The sequence below is a fragment of the Pseudophryne corroboree genome, chromosome 3, assembly GCF_028390025.1.
Source record: "Pseudophryne corroboree isolate aPseCor3 chromosome 3, aPseCor3.hap2, whole genome shotgun sequence".
In the NCBI taxonomy this organism is placed as follows: Eukaryota; Metazoa; Chordata; class Amphibia; order Anura; family Myobatrachidae; genus Pseudophryne; species Pseudophryne corroboree.
The window spans coordinates 573,980,787-573,992,974 of NC_086446.1; the positions used below are offsets into that span (position 1 = coordinate 573,980,787).

The 12,188-nt window shown below is 46.4% G+C and overlaps 1 protein-coding gene across 1 annotated transcript in view; it reads right to left on the bottom strand.

The window, feature by feature from the left end:
• NDST2 (N-deacetylase and N-sulfotransferase 2) overlaps nucleotides 1-9,657 on the bottom strand; it is a 337,717-nt gene extending 328,060 nt beyond the window's left edge. Inside the window, exon 1 of the mRNA XM_063961347.1 lies at nucleotides 9,292-9,657. The gene's annotated coding sequence lies outside the window, so the exon portion shown is untranslated. The remainder of the gene's footprint in view (nucleotides 1-9,291) is intronic.
• Between the last annotated feature and the right edge of the window lie 2,531 nt (nucleotides 9,658-12,188).

Consider the following 12,188-nt stretch of genomic DNA (forward strand, 5'->3'; position numbering starts at 1 on the left):
AAGAAAACGATTATCTAGTAAAATCTGCGAAAGGTCATATAAATCTGTGTGAAGGTGGATAAAGAGGGAGAAGCTTCCTTGCCTGAGCCAGCAGAGAGTGACACGATTGCAAACCTGCTCTGCCAACATGCACCATCTACAGCAGGGCTGGCCAAACCGGTCCTCGAGATCTACCAACAGTGCATGTTTTCCAGGCCTCCTGGAGATCTGTAGAATTGTCAGTTAGGAATGAATGCAGCACATCTTAATTAGTAATGACTACACCTGTGCACCAGCTGGGTGGTCTGGAAAATGTGAACTGTTGGTAGATCTCGAGGACCGGTTTGGCCAGCCCTGATCTACAGTATGTTTATTGGCGGATTTATACAAACTGCAGGGACAGTAATAAGACAAAAGCTGAACCCAGCTTTTTCATATGTATCAGGTACCATCATTGTCCTAAGCACATAGGGCCTGATTCAGGTTTGTAAGCAAAGCAAATAAGAAGACAACTGGGCAAAAACCATGTTGTACTGCAGGTGTGGCAGATGTAACATGTGCAGCCAATCGGTGCTGGCGGACCGACAGACGATCAGGGAAGCGGCCGCAGCAGCGGCTCCTGATTGGCTGCCAGACTGCATGGCACCAGCGCTACATTTGAAATGCCGCTGGCACTGTCAGGGTGTGCATAGCTGCTCGCCTAATAGGAAGTACTGTACAGCAGCACACTCATGAGTCCCTGCATCCACCCACCATCATTGCTCTCTACTCCCACCCTCCCTCACTCACTCTTCCCTGCACCATTCCTCCCTGCTCCCTACACCCACCCTCCCTTGCTTGCTGTTCCCTACACCCATCCTCACTGCCCTCCGCATCCACTCTCCCTGCTCCCTACACCGATCTCTACTGCAATCCCGGGATTGAGCATTTTGCAATCCCGGAACTGAAAAAAAAGCTGGGGATTTGTGTCCCTACTGAAATCTAAATTGCAGTGTAAAAATAACGCTTCTAACATTTGTGGGCTATATGCAAAAGCAGCCAGCATTTACCCTGCAAAAAAACAATATAACTCACCCAAATCTAAATCTCTCTGCACATTTTACATCTGCCCCACCTGCAATGCAGCAACATGGTTTTGCCCAGTTGTATGCTTTTTTGTTTTGCTTACAAAGCTGAATCAGGCCCATAATATATAGTTCAGTTGTCGGTAATGGAGGGTCTTACACACAGTGATCTACATTCAAGCTTCAAACCGTACAGGAAAATTGAAACAGGGACCTTTTTAAGTGGACCGTTCATTCACATATAAAAAGCTATATTTAAAAGGTCTTTGATAAATCAGGTGAGTATTTGTCAGGCTGATTGTACAGTGAAAGGAAACTGGGGTTTTCTATGATGAACTAGAGGACTGTAAATGCCAGTTACAGTATATACACTGCATGCTCTGATGAGGAGCTCATTCCAACACATCCATAACACTTCTATACCACAAAATTGCCTGTGATTCTCTTCTTAAATGATAGCAGTTAGTTACAGCAAATGGCCATTTCATATTAAGCCCAACACCACTTAAAAGCTCTTGGCACTTCTTAGGCCCTAAGTACTAGCCCCAAGAGCTCATTTTCTACTACAGTATGTCAAGTGTACAACTGTCCAAAGAATGTTATGCGATATTTTTTGGTTATGATTAATAATACATTACCCTTTTCACATGCAATAATATTAATAGTCAAAATAAGTGACGGTATGCAGCAAGTACAGACCGGAAAATCCTCGCTGTATGGTTTTAAGGAATAAGGAGAGAAAAAAAAAAAAGTTTCATAAATCCATAGAAGCATAAAATAAAATAAAACTTAAAAAAAAAAAAAAAAAAACTTTGAAGAGGTGAAATACTCTACACATTTCACAGATGACCTCAGTGATTTGCATTAAAAGTTTGTTCGATTATAAAAAAAATTGAACTGGAGATAAGTCACAAAGAAAAAAAAAATAACCTGAATAAATATACTGAAAATCCCCAGTAATACAATAATTCAAAAAATGATATAGAACTATAAGGGGAAAATTCAATAGAAAGAATTGGCTTGCCTCTAAAGTAGCCAAAAAAGTAGACCAATGCCAATTCAATTGTTTTGGCCTAACAGCACCGATGGTGCACTTACTGTGGATTTCGGCTTGCAGATTTCTGCGCAAGTAGGGGTTCGGGGATGGTTATGAGTCACATGGGAAAAGCTGCTTAATATATGTGGGGCTGGTCGCGCAAAACAGCTGAATGAGCTCCTGTCCACTTTACACCAAACTATTTCTCTTAAACAATTGAATTGCCAATAATTCCCCTCTTAGATATGAACCCCGGCTTTAACCTGGCTCGGACCCTGGACACTGAATACAGAACATGGGTTGAAGCCACGGTTTCAGCACTTACCCCCATTCACACTGGACCGAGATCTTCCACCTAGAAGTGGACACTTAGAGATCATGTCCTCGCCAAGCAATACTGTGCTCGGCAATTAACTCCGTTCGGGTAAGGCCCGGGTCATACTTTCCTACATAAGCCATGGCACTGACCCAGGTTTCAAGCCCTGGGAATAGCCCTGGACGGTTACAGAGTCACAGACCCAGAATGGTCAACCTGGGTCTGACATAAGCAGGACCTGGGGTCAACTCGCCATGCCCCGGCAAATTCCCAAGTTTTTGTTTATGTCTGAAAGAGGTATAAGAGTTCAAAATACTATATGTAGGTAAAGTTTAAGTAAAGTAACCGCGTCACGGTTACTTTGGCAACCCGCAGCGCTTCCCTCCGTGACTGCGCCGTGGGCTGCCAAGGTAACCGTGACGCTGACCCCGTGCAACATCATGTCCTGGAGGCACCGGAAGTGATCTGGTGGCCACCGGAGCAGACGGCGCCGGCGATGCTCTTCCGCACGAGTGGGGTCTTCACAAGCTACATAAAGGTAAGAGGGCTTTGTTACACTTGGTACATGCCTCGACAAAGGGGCTATGGACCCTGAAACGTTGGCCAGATGTGACCAGTTTTTTTAATACATTGCAAATGACTTTTCACTAAGCATTGGAGTGCAGCTGAATGTGTGTGTGTATATGTATATATATATATATATATATATATATATATATATATATATATATATATATATATATATATATATATATATATCTCACAAAAATACAGCAGCACGCCAATGCTTAGTGAAAAATCAGTATGTATATTATATATATATATATATATATATATATATATATATATATATATATATACATACATACATACACACACACACATATATACACACACACACATATATACACACACACACACTCACATATACATATTATACACACACACATACAGTCCAAGAGATGTCTGCACACCCATATAGCAAAAATAGTTCGCATGGGTGTCACTCAATCCTCATAAGTGGCAGAGGAGAATCTCCACCTAAGAATATATGTTGTAGATTTCGTAGTGCACTCACCAATCCATATATAAAATCATCAAATCTTTATTGTAGCATGGATGAAAAGCATTATATATATATATATATATATATATATATATATCCCTCACTCGCTGACTGACTCATCACTAATTTTCTTTCTTCCCAATATGTTAGGAAGTTGAAATTTCTAGCCGACACGTGGCTTGCATTGCGTGAATGATAACACCCAAATGGATAATCGGATCAAAATTTGGATTGCACCTCCAGTGTGTAGGTAGAATTTAATAAACTACAAAAATGATCCTGTTACTTTTTACCGCATCTGCTACAGGTGCTCCTCGGGTAGCACAAAGAACCATAGCTTAATATTTACTTACATTAAGATGTCTCAAGTTTACATCTCTATAGATTTACCTCATTTATATTTATAACCGTGAAAATCAGAAACTTCCGTGCGAAGAACAGGTAGTGTTAAATAAATGAGTGAGAGGAAAAGCATGTAAATTCCAGGAAGGTAAAATTAAAAGATGTAATATGAGGGGCAGACTAGAATATGAACGTGGGTAAATAAAATAGTTGTAGTTAAGCAAATTGGTGTGTGAAAAATTAATGGCACTTAAAGAACATGGCAAAAAATAAATAAAAATCAGATAGTAAGGTGCAATTATCATTTTAATCCATGAAAACCATCTGTCCGGGTACCCAAGTCAACAGCACGATGAATCCAATAATCACTGCAATGACCGAAAAACGTCATCCACAGAAACAATTTAATTGATCTATTGTGCGAAATAAACAGTCCAACTGTGCATCAACTTCACAGGCAGAGTGAAACAGTATTGTTCCTTCAGGCAATATGGTGTTACCCTCTAAGAGGTCACTCATCTCTCTTGTTGCATCAAAACTGCGTCAGGGTCAGATCAGTGACAGCTGACTTAGGTCGCAAGGCTGCATCCATTGGTGTGTTAAAGGCGAAAGCAACTTATGTGCAAACTGCTTTAGTGCAGTTTTGCAGTTACAGCATAATGATATGCATGAAACGTCATACTTACTGTAACTCATTCCTAGTATAAAACTCCATCATTGTGCAGTATACTAGAAGCATAAAAAAAAATATCCTTTGTACTGGTAGCATCAATAACTGAAAACACAATCTGAAGGTATTAAAGCATCATTATCCTGGATGGATGTCAATACAATGGGGTCGATTCTATTCGGCAACTAAAGAATAGCGCCGGGAATTAGCTCCCGACGCTATTCAATTCAGCTAAAGTTAAGTCGGCGATGTCCCGTTCTCGCCGACTTAACAGGTAGTTTTGTCGGGAGAACGGGCATTCTCCGACTTAACTACCCGGCGCGAGGCTGATTCCCGACAGAATCAGCCTTGCGCCGGCCGCGAGGCAGCACTTTTGTCAGGTTTCTTCTCTCATCCCCCGGGGATGAGAGAAGAATTCCCGACAATTGCGGGCAACTAGTTGCTGAAATGAATAGCGTCGGGAGCTAATTCCCGGCGCTATTCTTTAGTTGCCGAATAGAATCGACCCCAATGACTTGACTTTTTTTTTTTTTCAGCATTCAGGGTTTTAATGGATTGTAAAGGAAATCAGTAGTATAAGGATGTGTCCACATGGCGCGATGCGCCGTACAGCCCGACACTGACTATGCGACAGGGCCGGAGCCCGACCCCGCCGATATAGTCAATGTTGGGTTGCCTGCACAGTCTATTTTTTCTTGCGAGACCGATCCCGCGGGACCGCACATCAGCATCGCAAGCTGTGTACACACGGCGCAATATGCACTAACTTTCCTTACGATTTTGACTATATAGTCAAAATTGTAAGGAAAGTTAATTGCATATCGCACCGTGCGTACGCACCTTAAGGGTTTTCCCAAATCATATTTAAAGACATTATCAATGTTTTTGGTTCCCCTTAAATGGTGTAAACAAACAAACAAAAAAGCAAAATGGGTGAAATGCATTAGCAACAAGCACACGCTATTTACAAAAGCCTAAACTACCAATGTATTATTTAATCACACTTAATATTAACACTTCTATATTTCTGGCAATGAATGCCATTCACTCAAAATATTAAATAGACATTTTTCTTAGTACAACAATATGAATATATGTAACAATTCCCAATTTACTGTGTTCTCCAGTTTCAGAAGGAAACTTCAGCCATACTGCTAAACTGGCAGTAACACAAAACAATGTTTAGTCATACTGTAGAGCAGTGTTTTTCAAACACTGTGCCGTGGCACACTAGTGTGCCCTGAGCAGTCTCCAGGTGTGCCGCCATAGAAGCACAGCCATGCCCATCAGTGTTTTGCCACTACGGAGTGCCTGGAACGATCAATACTGGTGGGTTTAGTGGCTGCCAGTTCTAATTTTGGGCAAGGGCAGTGTTGGGCTCTTCTGGCTTTCTCAGATGTGGCTCAGGCGTTACCTATGGAGAAGCTGCGACATGACATCATAGGACACGCAACTGCACCATGCTTCACCATTATATTTGAGTGTGCCTTGGCAATATTTAGATCTTGTTCAGTGTGCCGCAAGTTGTAAAAGGTTGAAAATATCTGCTGTAGACTGCCCAATGCAAGTCAGATGCACAAATTGACACACAGGTCACCAACAACAGAATAACTCATTGAAAACTTATTATGTGTCCTTACAATATGTGTAACCCCTTTCTGCTTCCAAATAAACCAGCAACAAGAGCAAGGCTTTACTCCACTTGGCAAAACAAACCACAGGGTACCAGAGATAGTAACAGGTCTAACAATTCAAATGTGGAATTTTACACCCTTCAAAGATTAACAGAACCATAAAATGGTTTTCAGCAGAGAAAGCTGCAGACAATGCAACACGAACTCCCCTTGCGTTTTTTTCTTTTCTTTTGTGAAGGTAGAACAGTAACCGAATACACAAATGAATCACATCTCGCTGCCAAGATTTTTTCACGTAATGTTCTAATGCATGCATTTTAAACATGCTCTGTGACTGAGGCAGTCAGATTAAGAAATTACCAACTGAAGCACAGATTCTAGTGCTCTACAGCTCAACATTATACAGAATTAATTTTTGGCCCCCTATGCTTGGTAGACTGGCAAAATTTATTAATTTATTACCACCCCAGAAGTCTGCAGCACAAACACTTGTTATCCATCCAGAACAGGTTGGCAGAGATCCTGCAGAACAAAGGGAACTAACTTCACAATGCAACAAACTGTCATCACAGCATATACCCAGCTCACTTATGACTTGTCAAACCTTATTTTGATGTGTTATAAAATAAGTTGAATCCTAGTCTTGTATCACTTACTGCATGTAAACGTTGCTTTTTTTTTTAATTTTTGTTTCTTTGTTTTTAAGACAAATCCCATACCTCACCCGTGACCCATCAGAAATAATTATATTCTATAAATAATCTACAACCATACCTCTATGCAAACATGGTAATTTGTTTTATACAGTATTGTAGTAGCCTGTGTTGTATCACAGTGACATGTCATTCAGGGGGGGTTACACATCCTGATGTGGTGTTTATGTGTAACATATGCTTAAGTGTCACATTAAATACATGAATGAAGATTATTTTGTTTATGTAATCACACAATCTAGATATCTTACATAGACTGAGTGCAGAAAAGGAGGTAGAGAAGTAATGACACTTTCAAAGGCTAAAAGGTCCTAACATGCACACACAGTCTACGGACCACTCCTAGTTACTGTACAGAATTTAGGGGAAGATGCATCAAACCTTGGAGAGAAATAAAGTACCAACCAATCAGCTTGTAACCGTCATTTAGAAACTGTCATTTGACATAGCATGTAAAATGGGCAGGTAGACACGGATTGGTTGGAATTTTATCTCTCGCCACTCACTCTATCCCAGGTTTGATACATCTCCCTAAAAATTCAAATGTCTAACCATAGGTTACCCATGTCACCAGCCCTTCACTTTCATAACCCTCAAATTTCTTCAGTCAAAACAGCCTACTCCAGAACCTTAATTTCAGAAGTGTGGCCTCTTTTTTTTTTTTTTTTTTATATTTATATATTCCATTGATTCAAAAATATCTGGAACATTATGAGACCAGGTGCACCTTAAGGATATCCCATACATCACCACCATAGATTTTTCTAAGTTAACAGTAAACCTTGAATTATACTGAGATTTATTATTATTATTATTAGCTTGGGCATATAGAAATTTTGCACCTCAATTCTACTAGCCAGTAACTAAGTGCCACCTTGCACAAACTCACCAGATACAAAAAAAGGCCCCCATACCGTTCCACCAATTGCCCATTCAAACTGCTCTACCAACTACCCCCAAAAACCAAATGGTCCTCCAACTGCTCTACAAACGGGTGTCGTACGGTATGCCGGCGCTCGGGCTCCCGGCATACCGGCGCCGGGAGCCCGACCGCCGGCATACCGACAGCGTGGCGAGCGCAAAGGAGCCCCTTGTGGACTCGCTGCGCTCGCCACGCTGCGGGCACGGTGGCGCGCTACGCGCGCCACACTATTTTATTCTCCCTCCAGGGGGGTCGTGGACCCCCACGAGGGAGAATAGTTGTCGGTATGCCGGGAGTCGGGATTCCGGCGCCGGTGTACTGTGCGCCGGGATCCCGACATTCGGCATACAGAAGACCACCCCTACAAACTGCTCCATGCACAGACCATTCTACCACTGACCCAAATGCCTCCACATACAGACCATTCTACCACTGACCCAAATGCCCCCACGCACACAGCGCTCTATCACTGACCCAGATACCCCCAGAGTGCTCTACCAATGACCCAAATGCCCCGGCGCCGCTATACCAATGCCCCAAATGCCCCAGCGCACCGCTCGACCAATGCCCAAAATGCCCCATGCACCGCTCTACCAATGCCCAAAATGCGCCATGCTCATGCACCGCTCTACCAATGACCCAAATGCCCCTGCACCGATCTACTAATGACCCAAATGCCCCCGCACTGCTCTACCAATTACCCAAATGCCCCCGTGCATGCACCGCTTTACCAATGACACAAATGCCCCCGCATTACTCTACCAATGCCCCAAATGCCCCCGCACCGCTCTACCAATGACCTAAATGCCCCCCGCACACGCACCACTCTACCAATGACCCAAATGCCCCCCGCACCGCTCTACCAATTACCCAAATGCCCCCACGCACGCACCGCTTTACCAATGCGCCCGCACCGCTCTACCAATGACCCAAATGCCCCCACACCACTCTACCAATGCCCCAAATGCCCCCACACACGCACCGCTCTACCAATGACCCAAATGCCACCGCACCGCTCTACCAATGACCCAAATGCCCCCGCACCGCTCTACCAATGACCAAAGTGTCCTTGCGCACGCACCACTCTACCAATGACCCAAATGCCCCTGCGCAAGCACCGCTCTACCAATGACCCAAATGCCCCTGCGCACGCACCACTCAACCATTGACCTTAAATGCACACAAACAGTGCTCTACCATTTACAAAATTGCCCCTCATGCCATATATCCAAATACTCCAAATTACATCCACAGACATACCTTAATACCAATTGCCCTACACACCCCTCCAGCCAGTTTCCCAAAGCTCCCATTTATTCAGCCTGTAGGTAACCGCTCCTCGCACTATTGCTACGGAGCCTCGGTGCTCCCTAACACAAGCCCTGCCAGTGCCCAGGTAATGACACTGCTCTGCCCTGCGCCGCCGCCGGTAACACGTTGCCCCCTCACACTACTGACCCCAGTGATCCCCTCACACTCCCCCGCACCGTCCTGTCCCCGCTGCGTGCCCCCTCCTCCTGCACCTCCATGTGGCAGAGCGCGGTCCTACCTGCAGACTCCGGACCCTCCTCTCGAGCAGTGCGGGCAGCAGACAGCCCGGGATCCTGGAGAGCAAATCCTCGGTTGCCAGGAAGTTGTTCCCGAGATCCCCTCCCCCCGCCGGTAGTGTCTCCTCGGGTTCTCCGCCCCAGTGACCCCCTTCTTCCCGCCCCAGCTCCGGTGCTGCTGTCCGGGGACCGATTGTGATTGTCTCCAGCCTCCGTCGCCAGCCCGTCAGCAGCAGCTCTCCCAGCAGCAGCGCGGCAACAATAACAGCGGCGCCCCCTCCTTCCCGAGATACCGCCCCCTGCTGCCCGGGCCCGCCCCGGGACCTGCTGAGCCGCACACAGCTCGGGGAGAGCAGCTACACAGACTTGCGGGAGGCGGCGGTGGCACAGGGACATGTATACATGCTTATTATTACACACACATGCTGCTGCTATATGGGCACCCGTGCCAATACCACGCACACACGTTACCTAGCCCTCACAGTGCGCCTTCCGCAGCACAAAACAACGCACACATCCCCGCAGACGTGTCCACGTGTACTGACATACATTGCAGACTCAGAGCTATACGTATATAACTGCATACATTACACACTGGAGTTCTAGCATGAAGTGTACCGAGCCCAGGCGGCTGGAGATAGGGCAGTGCAAGGCAGCAGCACCCTCCTCAAGGGAACAGCACTAGCATACAGCAGGGGAAAACTGGCCAAGTGAGAAGAGCTTTACAGCATTGCTATATGGTTGGTTCTAAATCTACCATTGCTATATTGCACAGCAATACACATGCATGCAGAGCCAGTGACGTGCGGTGAGGTCAATGGCTGGGGAGGCACTGGCTTCTCCAGTACATCCCCAGCAGCACAACGTAGTGCCAGTTACAAGTAGTGCCGGGTGTAGTATGGTATGCCGGCGGTCGGGCTCCCGGCAACCAGCATAACGGCGCCGGGAGCCCGACCGCCGGCATACCAACAGTGTGGCGAGCGCAAATGAGCCCCTTGTGGGAACGCTGCGCTCGCCACGCTACGAGCACGGTGGCGTGCTACGCGCGCCACACTATTTTATTCTCCCTCCAGGGGGGTCGTAGACCCCCACAAGGGAGAATAAGTGTCGGGATCCCGGCGCCGGTATACTGTGCGCCGGGATCCCGACAGCCGGCATACTGAAGACCACCCGTAGTGCCTGCTACACGTAGTGTCAGTTACATGTAATGCATCCTGTAGTGCCAGTTACAAGTAGTGCCCCCTTGTAGTGCCAGTTACACATAGTGCCCCCCTTGTAGTGCCAGTTACACATAGTGCCCCCTGTACTGCCAGTTACAAATAGTGCCCCCTATAGTGCCAGTTACACGTAGTGCACCCTGTAGTGTCAGTTACAAGTAGTGCAACCATGTAGTGCCCCCCTCTAGTGTCAGTTACACATAGTGCCCCCCTGTAGTGCCAGTTACACGTAGTGCCCCTCCTGTAGTGCCAATTACACGTAGTGCCCCCTGTAGTGCCAGTTACATGTAGTGCCGCCCCCATAGTGCCAGTTACATGTAGTGCCGCCCCCATAGTGCCAGTTACACATAGTGCCCCCGCTGTAGTGCCAGTTACAAGTAGTGCCCCCCTGTAGTGCCAGTTACATGTAGTGACCCCCCCCCCCCCCCCCCCATAGTACCAGTTACACTCCTGGTAGAATCGCTGGCGGGACAGTGCAGCAGGCCCAGTGCTGCTGCTGAGTCTGCTGCCTGTGAGGAGGAGGAGAGTGCAGGCCACCGCTGCTCTGGGCTTCCCGCATATTAGATGCTGCTTCTGCGCTTTGCTCTCCCCCCTCCCCGGTGCTGTCAGCTGCGCCTGTGGGGTAACACTGGTACCCCGCAGGCGCAGCTGACAGCATCGGGGAGCGTGGAGAGCAAAGTGCAGCAGCATCTAATATGCTACCCCGCAGGCGCAGCTGGCAGCATCGGGGAGAGCAAAGCGTAGCAGCAGCATCTAATATGCGGCTGCGGGCACCGAGGTTACCGTAACAGAGATCACCGGGCACGGGCAGCTACTACAAGCTCCCACCAGCAGCAGGTGAGGAGTCAGGGCCCAGGGAAGCTGATAATCATCATTAATTGGCAGCTCCGAGACCCTTGTCCCGTCGCCGCTTTTGGGTGATTGAACAGCGGATTCAGCGCTAGATCCGCTGTCCAATCACATGTGCCTCGTTGACAGGGGCTTGCTTCTTGTCAACGAGGCACTTCTACAGGTGCCACTTTTTACAATTTTTTCAATGGGCTTTTACAGCCCTCTGCTTGGCCCCGCCCCCCCTCTCTCTCCCGTTCTCACTGTCTACGGGAGGCACTTGCTATCAGTGCCTCACAAACTACTTTAATGAATTACAATGATTAGAATAATATAAAGAGGATACTTATGACATAGAATATGTGTCATAAGTCATACGTGTCATATAGAATATGTGTCATAAGTATCTTCTTTGTATTATCTTAATCATTAATGACAGGGGAGGCACTGCCTCCCTTGACTGCACGTCCCTGATGCAGACTGTATATAGAATAATGTAATGCCATATAGATCTGCGCTCAGTGGCAGAAGAATGATTTAAGTCACACGCCGCAGCGTCTATTGGCGGTCACCCATCTGCGAGCTGATGCTACAAACTCCTTTCCTTGTATATATCCTTGTGGCTGAATGTGTAGGGCCTGAGACACCTACTTTTAACACCCGTGTATGCTGCAGTGCCAGTCGGTGCATACTTGTATGCCACCATCGGTTGCACCATTGAAAATGTCACCAGTTCTATGGCAGGTGCAGTGTCTCTGTCTTACCATGGCCTCCTATGCCTGCTGCTGTACGTCTGTGAATGCATTGACATGCCTGAGACACTTACATAATACATCCACTGAACAGACCATGTG